At 42.4% G+C, this 15,366-nt stretch overlaps 2 long non-coding RNA genes across 3 annotated transcripts; both read right to left on the bottom strand.

Annotated features, from left to right (window-relative positions):
• Nucleotides 1-853: 853 nt before the first annotated feature.
• LOC135294636 (uncharacterized) lies at nt 854-3,645 on the bottom strand. The gene is made up of 3 exons (XR_010356716.1): nt 3,568-3,645; nt 2,440-2,561; nt 854-1,163 (listed from the first exon to the last, which is right to left on the bottom strand). It is a non-coding gene; the product is annotated as an uncharacterized LOC135294636 (long non-coding RNA).
• A 372-nt stretch (nt 3,646-4,017) lies between these two features.
• LOC135294635 (uncharacterized) lies at nt 4,018-11,979 on the bottom strand. 2 transcript variants are annotated; one of them, XR_010356715.1, is made up of 3 exons: nt 11,688-11,979; nt 10,565-10,763; nt 4,018-5,183 (listed from the first exon to the last, which is right to left on the bottom strand). It is a non-coding gene; the product is annotated as an uncharacterized LOC135294635 (long non-coding RNA). The 2 variants fall into 2 exon arrangements; XR_010356714.1 differs by lacking the exon at nt 4,018-5,183 and adding an exon at nt 7,741-8,449 and having other exon boundaries at nt 11,688-11,978.
• Nucleotides 11,980-15,366: the final 3,387 nt, after the last annotated feature.

The following is a 15,366-nucleotide window of genomic DNA, read 5'->3' as shown; positions in this document are numbered from 1 at the left end:
CATGAGCCCTGCAGCCAGTGCACTGTTAGCTGACTTCCCCCTGTGGATGTTGGAGAGGCTGACTGGGGGATATTTACTTGAGTGTTTGAAAAAGGAGGGATTTGCTGGTAGGTTTTGCCTGCAGGAAGGAGGGGTTATTTAAAGGTGAATCCATGGAATTTTTGAAGTGTAAATGCATTTAGACATTTCTCATGCTGGTACACCTTCATATAATGAAGTATTTACTCTTTGCCTTGTAAAGGTATTTTGTACAATGGGATCGAAAAATCCAGTTTTATTTGTGCCTGTGTACATGATCTGTGCATAAAGGTATGGCCTTTGAATAGCTCTTCCTTGGTTTTTGGGAAGGTGCATGTATGGAACAGAATATTTTATATATATAAAAATACATAAATATATATATATATGCATGCACATGCATTTGAGTGTGTGCATGTGACAGAAAATGCACAAGTTGTGTGGTAAAGATGCTTGAGAAATGTTAACAAATCTGGTCCAGATTTGTATTTTGTGCAAGGGACTTGTCATGAATGTTAGTGCAGGAGGTGAATGCAACCTGGTTGCTGATAGGAATGTTTGTGTATCTGTGTGTGCTTTTGGAGTGACCATTATTCATAGTGCATTTGCATCCTATCTTGACAGGGCAAGAGATTGTTGCAGTGAAACAGAATTGTTTCTATGGCTTGGCTACCCCTCCTCATCTTTCTGCGATAGCCTCAGTGTAAAGTGGCAACTCAGTCATGCTTCAGTCAACTGGGCAGGAAATACAGCCTAGAGAGTGGCTAGGACATGTTGGACTCCTACACTTTCATGGAGAGTTTCTGGGAATAGAAGGAAGAGCATAAAAGGAGGCTTTCTTACATGCACAAGTTGCATTGTTTTTTATTTAGACCAACACGTTCAAAAATAATACAATCTGACTGAACCCACCTTCCTTGTGTAGCTATGCTATTTTATGAGCTGGATGCAGCCTGAAGCAGTAAAATCAGCAACTTTGTACTCTGGCTGTTACCTTCATTAACACAGCCTTGCTGGTTTAACTTCCTCAACAGCACAGGCTCTGTCCAGCGTGGCTGTGTTCTGTCCTGTCTCAGTTTGGGTAGCTGAGGAGGATAGACCGGCCTGGGCATGCCCTCGTGATATTTTCTGCACTTCTGGATCTCCTGGAGAGGAAAGGAAACTACTTGTCTGGAAGAGTCATGCTGTATTGATGTCGGGCTTTTACAAACAGTAATTTCTTGGTGATTCAAAGAAAAAAAAAATCATGCTAGCTCAAGTGATGTAAGAGCAGGAAACAGTGGGAGCTAAAGTGAGAGTATCTAATTTTATGTATCCTAGGTGCCTATTGGTGACTGGTTTCTGTACTATCCAGCAGCCACAGGGCTGCAAGAGATTGGGATGTTGATTAAAAAAAAAAGTCCAGCTGCAGCATGAGGTAAATGAGCTGTGGCATTGCCCCAGAGGGACCTAGAGCTACAGTCAGCAGTGCAGTCTTCCTTCTCCTTTGGCCTGCTGTGTGCATAGATGAAAGAAAGAAAAGGCCATTCTGGCTGGCCTTGCTCTCTCTATCCCAATGTAAATATTGTAGCAGCAGCCTTTTCTTTGGGCTTCAAGGAACCTCACAAGACCCCTGCATGTAGGGGGTCTGCTCATCCCCTGGTCAACCCCAAGATTTTTTGGTCTCTTTCTCTTCTTTCTGCTGACCAAAGTGACCCAAATCACCACAAAAATTGAAACAAACCCCTCAAGCTCTCCTGGATGCTGAAGCTTTGTTGTAGCTGCTGTGAAGGAGGAACAGCCATGTGAAACACACTGGGAAGGCAGAAGACTTCAAGGCTCTGCTGTCTTTCTACACACAGGAGTAACAGCTCTGAAATTCTTTCAGACCTGGGGATGCTAAGTGAGAAGAGGTTTTGAAATTGCTACAGGGATGGTCTTAGGGTGACCTTGATCTAGAAGAAATCTTCTGGTGAAACTGCCACCTTTCCTTGGTGCCTTGGTGATAATAATGTCAAGGTTTTGGGTTTGATGCCCATGTGGACCATTCACTTTAGTTGGACTCAATGGTCCTTGTGGGTCCTTTCCAACTCAGAATATTCTGTGATTCAGATGTCTTGAGAGGTAGCAGGAACCTTGACAGGTTTCTTTCTAAACTCCTTCTGAAGTTCTCCACAACTTTGTTGAAGCAAAACAAAGATCTTTGCACAACATTTCTGCTTCACCAAAATGGCATTTTTCTAATAAAGAATAAAAAGGTGTTTTGTTGGAATAATTCCAACTTGAATTTCAAAAACAGATTAAGGCACAAGTGCTTAAAGGCTTTCCTGTTATGTGTTGTCTTTTGCCATAAGACTGCATCAGTCTCAACTGTCATCTAAAACAAAAAAGTTCTAAAAATCATGGCCTTTATAGATGTTATCAAAAACTTGAAAATGTTACCTGAGTGCAGCCAATAGCTGGTGTCTGTCCTGAGCCTGCAGGCAGCTGAAAGTGCTGTACCGAAGATCTGCCCTCACCTTTTTTGGAACTGGATTTCCTTGAAAGAGACCCAGCTGGTGTCTCTGCGGAGGAGGGAATGTCCAGTGAGCAGACTCGTGTCCTGTAGCGGTGCTGTGTCTGAACCAGAGGACGAGGCGTGCATGTGTCTGTGTGTGCGTGGCGTGTGCAGGGCCTGTGCTGTGAGCACCAGAATTGCAGTCTAGCCAGATAACAAGCTGTTGTTGTTTACAGCACTTGGTTCCGGGCACTTCAATTCCAGAAAGATGTAAACAAAATTAGAGGGAATTCAGAGGATTGCAAGGAGAATGATTAAGGGGCTGGAGGGACTGACTTATGAAGAATGCTTGTGAGAGCTAAATATATAGCTGTTTTGGCTAAATGACTAAAGACGAGCTATGCTAATGATGTAGGCATACTGGGAAGGCATGAAGAATTGTCTAGTGTGGACTCAGAGCTAGAAGAGTCTCTCATGATAGAAAATTTGGAGGAGGAAAGAAAAAACTGGCAGGAGAGGAAAAATAGTTAATGGAAGAAAGAGATTAGATGGTGATATAGCTTTGTTAAGAATCATGGTGGAATTGCTGTCATTTGGGACATCTGAAGTTTGGCTGGGCAGAGCCCTGGAGAATAATCCATGCACTACAAGCATGAAAAGGTCCCTTGAGAGACAGTCTAGATGCCTTAATAGATTTTTATGCTGTCATTAATTTCTGAATCACAGTTAATACTTCCAGTCTGACAAAGAGCCATATTCTTTAAATTCTTTTTCTTTCTTGTCTTGTATTATTTGTGCTGCGATGCAAATACTGGTGCAAGACATATGAGGAAGCCTTCTATATTAACAATTGAAATCCTGATTGTATCAGCTGCTTAACTCAAAGACCTTTTTTCTCTTTCTTTTAGTGGAATGTTCATTCAGATTTGTCTGATAAATGGGAAAAGGCAGCCTGCTGGATGCCCAATAAGGTGAAAACCCAGTGTCTGTAACTCTGTTCTGTGAGTTGTGTTAGGCTTTGACAGGTTCCCCATTGACCCTCATGGTACATATAGGCTCTGCTCTTTCTATACCTTGCACATTCTCAAAATGGGTAACTGGACACTGGACTGCTCCCTTCAGGCTCAGAAGATGCTGTGGTTGAGCTCACACCATTCCTGTCATGTCACAAAGGCTGAGCCCTCCCAGGGCCATCTGTGAGCTGGAGGGAGTTGGGCCAGTGAGGGAGGCAGCAGCAGAACACGATGCCAGGAGCCTGCTGAGCTGATCAGCAGCACATGCTGGTTTGCTCTTATCTCACCTACAGCAAGAACTGAAGAGTGATAGTGAGATTGGTGGTGTTGGCTGCTTGGTTTAATGGGAATGGGAGCAGACAGAAATGAGAGCAAGTTCTGTAGTGGATGCTTGCTGGCACCATGGACTTCCAGAGGTAAAAGGTATTGCAGCTTGAGTGAATGAGCCAGGGTACATAATGGGAATTATCCCGACTGAAGATTATTTGTGTCATGGATGCAGACCCAGAGAGAGTTCATCATCGTTTATTAGCTCAGGTACAGCACTATGCAAATTGCAATCTGTTTCCTGGGCAGGAAGCAAGGAGCACCATCTTGCATTGCATGCAGTCCAGACCGTTCAGTGTTGCTGGATCTTTCCCAGTCAGTGCAAGGCCTGTTTGAGGGCCTTAGCAGCTCAGCAGTGCCAGGGAACAAAACATGGAGACTGCTGACTCTGGGTGGAAATTGATGCTACTCAACTTGGACTCTTTGACTAGCCTTGTTATGTTCAAGGTGGCTGCTAGTAATGACATCCTTAGCACATGCACCTCAGCAAGGTGGGGGAGCTCATCACCTCAGATGTGGTGCAGTGGGAGTGTAGTTGGGCTCTGGCTCTGAGCCAGAGACAAGAAACATTGTAGACTGGGTTGTCTGTGCTGAACATGTTGATTTTTGATGTTGGAATCTCCTCTTTGAAAAATATTCAGGCCCTGGAAAGAATAAAAAAATCCCCCCTTACCCTCCACCTTTGCATTAAATAGAGGTTCTATGTTTGTGCCACAATGGAAAAACTGGGAGATGTGAGAAATTAACTAAAAGATGATGAAGTGGAAAAGATTAGAAACACTAGAGGTGATAATCTGTGTTGGCAGATATGAATTGCTCTGGAATGGTAGTGTCGTTGCTCGTGGAGCTGGAGAACTTGGAATACAGGTTCAAAGACCAATGGACCTATTGTTTCCCCTGTATTATTTTGGCAATCTCTGTGCCCTCTAGTGGCACAACTGATCAAGGGGGTGGAGAACTACGGCTCCTACCACTTGCAGCGTCACCTAAGAAGAGGGACCATATGCTTGCAGCCCAAAGGATGCGGTTTCTCAGCCCTGGCTCACTGCAGAGAGAAGGATGTGGTGAGAGCAGATAATTGGTGTAGTAATTGTGTTTTTTGCACGCAGGAAATTGATTTGTTACAGCACCTTTGAATCATTGTTCCGTAGGATTTTGCTAATCTCATTCTAACCCCGGCAGAACGTTTGTCACTTTGCATCCAGCGGTTGAGCCAGAGCGCGATGCTGCTGCCTCCTTTAGTTATTGGGGCAAAGGCACAGCAGCAGGAGACCTTGAAACACATTCCTGCAACTGGGGGTACAGGATGGAGCTCTGGGTCCCCTCTCTGGGTTGCATGAACTGCAGCTCTGAAAGGAAAAGAGAGACCCAAGGTGTTACGAGGAAGAGAACAATTGGTGGCAAACTTGTGGTTGTTTGGCTGTGCTGAACTTCTGAAGAAAAACCCAAGCACTTCAAAGGCAAAGTCAAAAATCACTCAGACATCACTTTTCTCAAATTCCTCTATGTATGTCTAACAGCAGCATTACCTAATAGCAATGTTCATAGGAAGTAGAACTCTTCTCAAATGCAATCATTTTTTGGTTTTTCTGCTATTCACATGTTTGAGCTAAGTGAAAAAAGTGGATTGATACTATATAGTCACTACTTCTGTTAGTAGCCAGAGCTGGTGCTGTAAAAATTATCACATGAATAGTAAAAAGAGAAACTGTTTGGGAAAATATGTTTGTTTTATGAAAACTGTTACAAAGACGAATTTCTCGTAGCTAGGATGGCCTTTTTGAAAGAAGTGGAGACTGCTTCTAAGCCAGTACATTGAGATCTATTTCTGCTCCAAAATACAGCAGGATCTGGAACATGGTTGTCCCACAGTTCAGAAAGCACATTAATCCCCAAGCCCTGGCCTGCTTTGGAGAGGTCTAATTTTTCTCTCCAGTTGTGTTTTTAGCCACTATATATGTTAGAGCTCTGTGACTTCCACCATTCAGTGGGGCTTGCATTAAGTGCTAGATAATCGGCAAGCAAACTAAGTCTCTACCTGCCACACAGACACGGGTGAAGTTCACATTTCCAAAAGCATGCTGGTCCCAGATCTCTGTTCCTTGCCTTGCTTTGCTGAAGGCAGGTGGTGGAAGAGCCCCTACTTGTCAAAGTAGATGGCTGAGAAATGCTTGTAGGCTCTGTGAGCAGAGGTGGCAGCAGCAGCAGCAGCACAGCCCTTGCAGGTATCTCGGCAGCAATATTGGGGATGGTGGGCACAGAAGGAGAGCTGACACTGTGTATTTGCCTTGGCAGTTTTGGAGGTGGGCAGCTCTGTTGCATTTGTAAAATGTACAGTATGGTGTCTGCTCTGCAGTCAGTGTGGTCCATTTCTTTTAATTCCTGATGTTGGCTCGCTGCGGCTGCAAGGAAGGGGGAAACATAGCTCTTTTCTTTCATCTCCCTGCATTAAACTTTAACCACATATCCCACTTCATGTTTCCTACTGCTGCAGCTTTATGACCAGAACAAGGGACCAAAGAAGTACTTGTAGTAAAACCAAGTAGTCCAACAACTTTTATGATGTCTACCTCCTGCACAAGGGTTATACTGAGAATGTATGATCTAATGTTTTTTAGAAAACCATCAGTTCTTCACTGGAGTTTGAGTTCTGCTCTGTGGCCTTATTTGTTGTTGTGGGGTAGAAGATTGCCTAACTCCTTCTCAATGATTTTTTTTTCTTTTTCAGAGTATTTTATGTGGAAAAAAAAAAACAACAAAAAAACAAGGAAGAAGAAAAAAAATAACTGTAAGGGCTATTTATCTGGTTTAGGTAGACCCACAGAAGAGTCTCTAATCCAATTTCATGGAGCAGAGGCTTCAAGCCTGGATTTATGCTGTCTCTCTCTAGGAGGTTAAGGATGTGCTGTTCAGTTTGGTTGTCCTTGGCAGTACCTGTTCCAACTACAGAAATCCTAAACTGGGATGTTTCTGTGAGGGGAAGAGTTGTAACCTGTGTCCTCTTATCAAAGGTTGTTCTGCCCTACTGAGTGAAAGAATACCTTTACCCTTCTGCTGATTCCCAGCAGTTTGTTTCTGTCTTGTTTGTTCCTCTTCTTGAGGGTACTCCAACTACAGGATCTTTGATCCACTCCAAGCAAATTTCTTATGGGGTCTTGATCCGGAGCTTAAGGGTTGCATCTTGGAAACCAGACACATTATTTAATTGGCAGAAACTACAGGATCAGTGATGTGAATGTGAGAAATAAAGCATCTACTCAGATTCTTGGATTCAATAGTGTCTTGCAGTGCAGGCTGGAAGTTGGAAGAAACACTTTCTCATGCATAAATTTGGGCACCTTTGAGTTGCAAATGACTAAGAGACAATAAAACACACATTGCCACTTTCATGGGGACACCTTTAAAGCCAGGACTGCGCTTTCAATTAACTCTGCTGTATGTGGCCAAAGTCGACAGTGCATAAAACTTTGATAATTTCACATTTTAAAAATGTATCGGAAACTCTCATTCGTATATCTTCACTGAAAATTTCATGAATTGCACATTTCCTGGTGTTAGATGTTCAATAAACTTAAATTATGCAGCAATTTACATCTAGAAGATTTGCTTTAAAACTGAAGACTGGCTTCTTCTCTTCTGGGTTGAGAACAGCTCTTTCTTTTTCTGCTTCCAACAGTTAGAATGGGCAGTTTTGTTCAGAAATTGTTGGAGATCTGTACTGAGCACTTAGTAGGAAAAACTCTGACATGAGGGAGATGTGAAAGGTATCAGCAAATGGCTGGACACAGGTGTATCCCTCTTGTTTGAGCCTGATGTTGCATTTTTATTAATTTCATGGGCATCAGTATTGGATCTATCCAGAAATTTTTCAGCAAGACTTTTCTGTATTTTAGTGTATTTTCAACTAATTGGGAAACTTGAAATTAGAGGGAAGAGCAAACTTGAATGAAACCAGTTTGTGAAATCCCAGATGGAATTATCAGCAAAGAGTAATTCCAGGACAGGAGTAGTCAGGTTGCTGGGGACATCTCCCTAGATCATAAACTCGCAGTTTGAGAGGATGAAATTATGGGGTGTTCTATCCATTGATGCAGACCAGTTCTTGAAGTACCCTGCTCATCTCAAGAAGTGCTTTATTTTGATGCCATATCCAAAGCTGCACCTTTATCTGAGTGACCTCAAAGGAATAACATGCACTGTGATGAGGAAGACTTTAAACAAAGCTCTCTGGAGCTATTTCCTCCCTTTCAGTAATCTCATTTCAAAGCCTTTCATGGTTCCCAGCTTTCTCATCCTCCTTGTCCTTACTGCAACCAAGCTGAGAGGATAAGCAAGTTCTAACACATTCCTGCTTTTCCATAAATGATCTCTATGCTCAACTATGGATGAAGAGTAAGGAAGAAAAATCAGAGCCCAAGATACCTTTGTACAGTCCTGGGATTGCATTGATTCTGACAAGCATGCGTTCTCACCCTGATTTGTTTACCATGACAATGATTGTTTGTAAGAGAAGTGTCTTAAAATTGCCCCAAATTTCCCAAAGAGTTCTTCTAATTAGGAAATAAGGAAGTAGCTTCAACTTTGTCCTGCAATACTGCTTTGTGACTTCCATCACCTGTGACAGGAACGGAAAGAAATAGGACATAGTACGCAGTTTTGTTTGCCATTAAAAAAAAAAAAAAAAAGAAAGAAGCTTGGGCCCTGTTAATCTGAGCTGACCATATAGGAACCAAGGGTTAAGATGTTTCTCTAAAGTTGTGAGCTAAGCTGGTGGCAGAGCAGAACCTAGAGGACTTGTCCTCTGTCCAGTTCCCTTGCACAGCCTAATGCAGCACCTCCCTAGTTTGAGTCTCCCTGGGCAGTGTAATGGGCAGCACTGCTGTCAGAAAAAGTGAAGGAGAGAGCAGAGGTGCAGGGCAGTGGTCAAGGAGAGGGAGGTTCCCTGTTGTCTGTAAGGATGACGTCTGAAGGAAGGAATGGAGTGGCTCTGACAACAGTGTGGGGAGGAGGGGAACAGAAGTGCCTGACAAGCTTTTGAAGCTCTGTTGGCTTAATGGGAGCTCTTGCAAAGACACAGTCTGCATAAACCATCAAGAGAAGATGGCTTCTCCCAGGGCCCTTGCAGCTGCACTAGGCTATGATAACAGAAATTAACTTCATCTCCTTTGTCTTGCTTTCCAAGAGCCCCAGAATAGTAGTTATGAAAACGGTGCTGTTTAATATTGTCTTTGATCGAGCAATCCAACGGGAGCCCTGGGCTTGTTCAGCTCGGCTTTGTTAGTTTCAGACCCCAAGGCAACAAGCCGTTGCCTTCAAAGCCCAGGCAGGGCTGCATTAAGCGTGAGGCGTGCAGCAAAAATCCCAGTTTGTCAATTCAAATGGCGCTCACCTAGCAGCAGTGCCTGTACGCATAGATCCACAGCAAAATGTGGGGAGCAGGGCACACAGATATCCCCTCTGGAAAGAGCCTATCTCAGAAGCCAACAAGCAAGGCAACACCCTCAAAAGACAGCAAAACAGGGTGGATCTTCCCTGTTATTATCCAGTTTTAATATGCTGCCTTTTTTATGTGTTGCCAAGTGGCGTCCCAGTACACTGCAGCCAGGCAGTGTGTCATGCATGAGGACAACATCACTGGAGAAGAAAGCTTCTATTCATCTCCTTCACCTCCCTATGGTAGATGGGCATCTTTCCTCCAACTCTGCCCTGTGGCACTGCATGTACACCTTGGCCAAGGCCTCTATTCCAGTCGGCTATAAGCACTGGAAGTCACCGAGCCTTTGACTTAGCAAGAGTCAACTCTCAGAGATATTTGCTCCTTAACCAGTAGACAGCATGAAAGCAGCTACTGAAAAAGGTCTGCGCTAGGGGTGGTGTGCAGGAGGGCCTGTGTAAACCAGGAGGGTGTAAACAGCTGATCTGTTTCCAGATGGGTGGTTACCTGAATGCACTGCAACCCATGGGGACCCAAGTGCAGGGACTAATGGTCTCTCTGCAGGCTGAGAGATGGAACTATGTGCTGAGGAAAAGACTGGTACACTTTTTTTTTTAGTCTCTTTAATTGCTTAATTACAAGACTCATTCTACTTTGTGTTCCCCTGTATGTCAAACAGGGGTGTGATCAGCTTTTGTTAAGTGGTTGTATGGGGCTCATGAAAGTTATAAATAGGGCAGGGACTCTTTTGAGGCCTTGAAGAACCCACTTCTCAGTTTACTGGGAACTGATGACCATGGTGCTTAGCCTCAATCTTCACATTTCTGTAAACCACATCTAGAGTGGGTTCGATTATGAAATGTCCTGGAACCTGTTGTGCTACTTTCCACTTATTATGGAAACCGTGTGCTCCCATTCAAATAAAGGAGTACCAAAGGTATAATATTTTAGATACACAATTTGTTATAATAAAATTTGGAAAGTTGGAGGAGTTTCAGAAGCAAGTAGTTTAGTGAAAATATTTCATGTGACAAGGATAACACCTGCCATTACTGCAGTCAGGGTAAGATTTAGACAGACCATATAAACACTTGAGGTATATACTCTCTCAAGCCTGACATAAACAAATTGTTGTTTAGTTTCCAGAACCAGGTGTTCCTGAGCACTGCTAGAGAAAATAGAACAAGGATCTCATTTCTGTTCCAGTAGTGCTTGTTGTAGCACTGCACATTGTTTTGTTATGTGCAGTGATGCTTGACACCTCTTTTAGCTTAGCAGGCAACCAAAGGGACTCACCCTACAGCATGCTCTCGCATCCATTTTAGGAAGGATCAGCAGAAACTCTGGACAGCAGTTGAAGCTTTTCTGAGATTCTGGTTCATTGCTTGCCTCATGAAATTATTGTTGTTTCTCTGATTGTGTCCCAGTAGGACTTCTATTTCTTCTCTGTACTGTGTAAGGCAACACAGTGACAGTGAGAACTTCATTGATCCAACTAGAAAGAGAAACATAAACGATGGCAAAAGTTTTGTTGTTTAAAGGTAACTGAGAACTGCAGAGGAGGGAGTTGCTTTTGCTGTGGTGAAATAAGTTACATTCCCTCTCTGAAGCTGCTCAACGAAGTGACCGTAGTTTAAAAAAAGCTCATGCAAGTATGAGTAAGCCAGGCTTAGTGCCAAGAGGCAAAATTTTGGGGTCCCCATCAAGTTTTGTCCATAATAGGAACTACTCCTGTCTCAGCATGTCAATGTCCTCTCTCATTAAAGGAGCAGAGGGACTCTGTAGAATTTGAAGATGCTTCATATGGTCAGATGCTGAAGAAGTACAAGGAATTTCAGATTATGAGCTACAGGATTTAGCCTGTAACTTGTAGCTTCAGTCCTGGATGCATAGGAGGTGGATGGAGGGTAAAGGAGACTGGAAATTAAAATAAGCCAATATCCTAAACTATATTTTAATTGAATTTTCAATATCTTCACCTTGGCAGGCATTAAACCCATGCATATTATTCTGTGACTGTATACTATATACAGTAAGAGGCCCAGCTATTAAAATGGGAGAGTATAAAAAGATCTTTCAGTATGCCTTCAAAATTGCTCACTACTGTTGCTTATGCAGTATTTTCTATTTCTGAAAGCTTAGAAGCCTGGGATTAAGTAGAGGAGAAGCCTTTTTAGGTTGGCAGGGCAGTTCCTCCCCACTTGACCAGTGCAAGCTCTTTCACTGCAATGATAGTTAAAATCAGCCCCCTCACATCCATGCTGTTTAATTACAAAGGAAAGCCACAGCATTTCAGAACAGAAAGATATGGGTTTGTTAAGATACTGGACTGATCCTCAGGGGGAGCAGAGCTTAATTCCTGCCTTTGCCACAGGCTCTCTTTAAGTCAGTCAATTAATCAGTTTGTGCCTTAGCTTACCTGTCTATACAATGAAAATGAAGACAAAGGAAGCTCCAGCCCCATCTTCCTCATACATAAAAGATGCTCTCTGTGTGATGGGTCCCAATCTTCTCTCTGTTCTTTTATTGCTGTTTGGCATAAAGGTGTCTTCTTTCTAGGAGGGAAGTTCAGTTGATCTGTGCTTTCTTTTTTCAATGTTTCTCTAGCTCCATGGATAAATGTGGTACGATACTGAGTTAAGCTGAAACATAGTCTTTGCCATAAAAACTTGCACAAGTTAAATCTGTTGGATCTGATTCGATCTGTCTTGTCAATTATGCTCACCTGTACCTTGTGGAGCAGAGTGGTAGCCTGTGAGTAGTTAAGGATGTGATTGAATTTTCATTATAAGGCTAATATGTGTTCCTTGGTACTCATCACAAACAATAAAGAGTAAGTCAGTTTGGGGAATGACTTAGCAGTTTTTTAATGAAGTTGTAGTCAACTGGATTGTATTTTCATGACTTTTATGTGCAAAAAACAACATGTGATGTATGAAATGTTATCTTTATAATTATTAATGGAAGCATAAAAATTTTCTTTCCACTTTTATTTGTAGTAACAACAAAGAAAAAGGGAGAGAAAGTGAGACATTTTATTTTCCTGCAGTTGTTGACTGCAGATGAACACAGTTGGATCAAGATGAGTTGACTAGGTTTTAATTTTGAAAGTTAGGATTCCAAATAATGAGATCAAAATGGTTCATTGACTTGTTCCAGTGAACAACTTCTTGAGGTTAGGCTTTCATTAAAAAACTATGTAATGCTGTCTTTAACACTGTCTCTATCCCTTTTCCCATATCAAGAGGAAGTTTGCTCTAATCACAATTCCCTGGAGAGGTCTTTTATTGGTGAAAGGCAAAAAGTTTCCACTAAATGCTAATTAGAGAAGCTGATTGGAAATTGCCACTTTTGTAAATTGGCATTTTTTCAAAGACTCCTCAATCCCTGGGCCTTTTCTTTGGTGGGGGGAAAGGTGAGACAATTACCCTTCTGCTCTCACTTGCTACATGCAGGATGGTCACCTCTCCTGTTTTGCTCTTCAGACATCAAAGATCATGGCCAGACCACTCCTCTGTGGCTCTTCTCGAAGCTGTAAAACCTGCAGCAGTGTTGGGCCTGTGAACTGGCTGGATCACAAGAGAGCACAGATCATGACGCACTCTTGAAGTAAGGACATGCAGAAGGCAACAAAGAAAAAGAATGTGGAGAAAAGATCAAAAGGAAAGCTGTGCAGCTGGGCCCATTTGTGCCTTTCCTGGCTGGCCAGAATCACACCTGTGGCTTACCAAATGTACTGGGGTTTATTGCAACATCCTTTTAAAAGCAGCTATGCACTTCTTACCTTTTTCAGTTTTGCAAAATGTCTTGGTGAAACAAAGGTCCTTCAAAACCACTCTCAGCCAGGGTTGGCATTTTCTTGTGCTCACAACAGCCTGATGAAACAATGTGTGGAGGTTGCTACACTTCTCTTTTGTTTTGTAAGAGGAAGCAAAAATCTTCAGTGACAAACTATTCTTCTTATATTTTGTGACAAAGACTGGAAGCAATTCTGTTCAGTCACTGAACTCACCTTGACTCCTCTGATGCAAATGCCATAATTCAGAAGTTCTTAAACAGCGGTGTGCAGTGCACAGCCATTGCCTATGGATCCGTACCATCTGTGGTGTTTTCACTTAACTGATGGCAAAGGTGCAGGGTATCACTAGGGAAACAAAAGGCAGGCTCTGGATTAGCAATTCAGTAATTCCAGAGCAGTGGCTTCTTTGCCAGGAACAAGGCTTCTGTGTAACTGGTCTACTGTGTAATTAGTGACTAATGGAACAACAACTGCCAGTATATTAATTGTTATTGTAGCTGTATACAGAGCATTGTTCTCTCTGTGACAGACATATAAATTGTGTGCAACTGTGTTGTCCTTTCCAGAGCAGCTCTCTCTAGAGTTAGGTGCCAATAATGAAATGCAGCTGTTCCTTGAGGATGGATAATGTTATCTCTAAGGGCTTGTCTAGGCAGAGCACATGGGAAAGGTGATCTGAATTAAGTAACAAGGTGGGTTTCAAGTGGATTATGTAAAATGTATTAAACTGATGCATGCACTCACACTTGTTTGGAATTAAAAATGGCCTTTATTTGATTTAGTTTAATTTTCCTTTAAAGGGAATCCAACTAAATTGAATTAAAGCCACTTTAATGCTGGCTGAAAGTGTGAACGTTAATTTTCCTGTGATCCAAAGTAAAAGTTCACCATGTTATTTTCCTAAGAAGAGGGCAAAGGTTCTCTTGGTGTTCCTGGACATTGTGCTGAGCAAATGTGAAAGTTGCCTTGGGTATTCATTTTAACACTCTGAAACTCAGTGTGAGTTCCAAGTTCCATCCTTTCATACTCTTCTTTATTTTATTTTGATATTTTTTACCCTCCTTTGATTTTCCTGTGAAAGTGTACATTTTAATTGTTTGGGGTTTTTTTGTTTGGATTTTGTCTGAGATCTGCTGTGGCTGGCACCAATGCCTGGATGCTGGAAATTTGTGTGTCCACAGTCTCCTGTTTGGATCCTCTTGTCTTTCTTAGAAGAAACCTTGGTCTTAAGCTGTGAAAGGAACCTTTCACTCTTCCCAATATAGGCTGCTTACCTGATGTGTGTGCTGTTGGACATCTTTTTGGAAGCCTTGCTGAGAACTGATGTTTCCATGGCTGAAGATCATCTCTTCTGACCTACAGCATTAGTTGCTCACTGGGTCACACATGCAGAGAGTGAATTTGGGACTCTCATCACTGTGCAATGTGGCTGAGCTGAGAGCATGCGAGAAGAGCAGTCGGAGTGTGGGGAGGAAGAAAGCCAAGCCCTGAGATCCCTTTGTAATGAAAAGTAGAAAGCTTTTCATGAAGTCACATTAAAATGAGCAGGCAGGCAATGATTCAAAATGAAATAAACCTTAGGAGCCCTGGAGTTTTAATGTACTGTTGATAAATGGATTCTGTTCTTATTCATCCCACCATTGCATGATGAAGAAAGAAACTTTTTCTGTGAATTTACCTGTGTTTCTTTCAACTCCACCTTCCTAGAGAAAACTGCAGTGAGCTCCTAATTCAGTGACTAGTTAATCCTGGCCAGGAGTTAGGAAGACCATTGGTAATGACAGCCAGAATTGCATTAATGGAGGAGAGCTGTATTCAGCAAATTCAGTGAAGAATTCCTTTTATATTTCTTGTAACATAGTTCTACATTTCCTTAATGCAACGCACTACTCTTGTCTAAGTACTTAAATCTGTATGAGCTCTCTTCTGTTTATTAGAAATAGCAGAGCCAATTTTTATACACATCATGAACAGTGTGTCAGAGGCTAATGGGAGCATGTATTTTGGTTTGGTTTTTGCTTTCATGAGAAAGGCACTATTTTCTTGAACACTAACAGAATGCATTTCCAGTCCTTAACAATAGAACCTCAGCTTAAAAAGTCCAGGCATTGTTCAGACGCCACTGTCAGCTGGAGAGATGTCACCTACAATAGAAAAGATACAAAACTGCAAGTCCAAAGATCCTGTGGGATTGTGTAGGTCTGTGTTTCTGGCATCTCCTGTCTTTTAAGTGTTCAGTCTGTTGGTGGTCTCACTGGTTGCTTTGTCATGTGGTCTGGATTTAGTGTTTAGAGAGTTG

This window comes from Passer domesticus, chromosome 2 (genome assembly GCF_036417665.1).
Source record: "Passer domesticus isolate bPasDom1 chromosome 2, bPasDom1.hap1, whole genome shotgun sequence".
NCBI classification, from domain to species: domain Eukaryota; kingdom Metazoa; phylum Chordata; class Aves; order Passeriformes; family Passeridae; genus Passer; species Passer domesticus.
The sequence above is the reverse complement of the archived record's forward strand: the minus strand, read 5'-3'. Positions and strand labels throughout refer to the sequence as shown.